A 2001-nucleotide genomic window follows, 5' to 3' on the forward strand; every position below is an offset into this window, starting at 1 on the left:
TTAATGCTAAACGACACTGGCCACAATTAAAGTCACACGTGCAAAACTCTAACTACAGTCTGCACTACTAACAGTCACCTGAGCTAAACAGTCCACATCTCCTGCAAAACACATTCAAAGCAACAGAACTCAGAACAGGCTCAGTGCAGCCAAACACTATGAACAATCCTTACTGAGATAACACACACTGTCACTCAGAACACACAGAGAGTAAAAACACTCGCATCAAACACCAATACAGAAATTAGAAACTTTTCATCTTTACAGTTTGATTGAACAATCAAAGTGATTCACATTACTCAATAGTTTCTATAAAGAAAATATATACATTTTATGTAATATACTGTACTAAATGTTACATGGTTATTAAGAAGGAATGAAAATCAGCAGTACAATACAATATAGGACTTTGCCTCTAGTAATTTTTAAAATTACTGGAAAAAAAAAAACTAAAGGTCCACATAAGGGTAACAAAGGATAGTGTGACTAATCCTTCCTCTCTCCAGCATCATGTCACAAGTTTTCGTCATCACATTGGATGTCTGCATTATCTCTAAATACTAATGAATATGGTGTCTCCATTGCTTTCACCTCCATTACTTTCTGAAAAAGTGTTAGAACGCAGTTCTACTATAGTAAAGATAGTGTTTTTAACATTTGTTTTTATAGCTGCGTATGTAACTTCAGACATCTTACCTGGACATATTGGTTTCTTTGCTCTTTTACCTGTTTCTCTCAAATGGTACATTGTGTAAATTGTTTAATTTCCTATTTGGTGTTTGCATACAAAAAAGCTTTCTCTTTAAAAATACCTTATATGGTCACTCACTGGTCTAAAACAAGACACCTGCTGAGGCTTTGAGCTGAAATTACAATCAGCAGTATTTGATAGGCACCAGACTGAAATCTATTCTGTTTTGAACGTGTGGTTAACAGCTGAGACAGCAGTGTGTTAGCATCTGAACAAAGTGCTGTAAATCCAGTGTTTTGCAGGTTGTGGTTAAGTCATGGGATAAGTGTGTAGAGTTTTGAAAACTGTGTTCAAGCAATGAAAAAGGAACCAGAGTATGGTCCGCATGAACTGCTGCCGTGCAGACTGTAGTTAGAGTTTTGCAAATGAGGCTTCAGTTAGGCCCACAATCGGAAAAAACACTGTAAAAACATAGCCAAGCATTTTACAGAAAGTATTTAGATGGGAACCCCCAATGTAATTAATGAAGATTTTCATAGGTAACTGTATATTTTAGAGTTAACTAAATTACATAACACCATTACATGTAACTAGTTACTCCCAAAAACTGATAACACCTTCACCGCACCTCAGAATGTATTTGTTTGATCTCACACCAAACACATTCCTTGTTGGTCATGATAAAACACTGGTGAAATATATTATAAGAACTCAAATAAATATTTGTACATTGACAACCTGGAGCAAAAAACATTTTCTATACTTTTATAAATTTCCAGTCATTTGTGAAAGTTAACTACAAGGAACTATTTCCATCTATTGTCTGTTTACAAAGAAAATCAATTATTGCAATGTTTGTGCACACAAAAACATTTTTTGTTGTTGTGGCAAGGCCAAGGACTTGTTTGAAGTTGAAAAACAAAACACCAAAACCTGGACACACTGAACACACTCTTAGCTTTGCACCAATCCACCTATGAGAATGTACACATGCACACACACAAATGAACTCTGACTGGCCTTTAGTGAGTAAGATTTGGCAGCAGATGAATGACACACACTGACACCCAGACACACATTCCCTCTTGTCTTGTAGCCTTCCTACTGATAATCACACACTTGGTTGGGCCGGGAGAAAGCCAGTGTGTGTGCGTGTTGAGTGTGTCCATATTATGACATGAGTGCTTATCTTAGCATGTGTGATTTGACGTATTATATGCCTGCTCTGTTGTTGATGTGTGCGCGCGTGAATGTGTGTTTTACTCCACTTGACTAGCCATCTATGTGAAATGAGTGCAAATGTGCCACTG

At 36.8% G+C, this 2001-nt stretch overlaps 1 long non-coding RNA gene across 1 annotated transcript in view; it reads left to right on the forward strand.

Annotated features, from left to right (window-relative positions):
- Positions 1-467: 467 nt before the first annotated feature.
- The window catches only part of LOC117960811, a 68936-nt gene continuing 67402 nt past the window's right edge, over positions 468-2001 (forward strand). Inside the window, exon 1 of the long non-coding RNA XR_004660232.1 lies at positions 468-751. This is a non-coding gene — a long non-coding RNA (uncharacterized LOC117960811). The remainder of the gene's footprint in view (positions 752-2001) is intronic.

The sequence above is a fragment of the Etheostoma cragini genome, chromosome 17 (assembly GCF_013103735.1).
Source record: "Etheostoma cragini isolate CJK2018 chromosome 17, CSU_Ecrag_1.0, whole genome shotgun sequence".
NCBI classification, from domain to species: Eukaryota; Metazoa; Chordata; class Actinopteri; order Perciformes; family Percidae; genus Etheostoma; species Etheostoma cragini.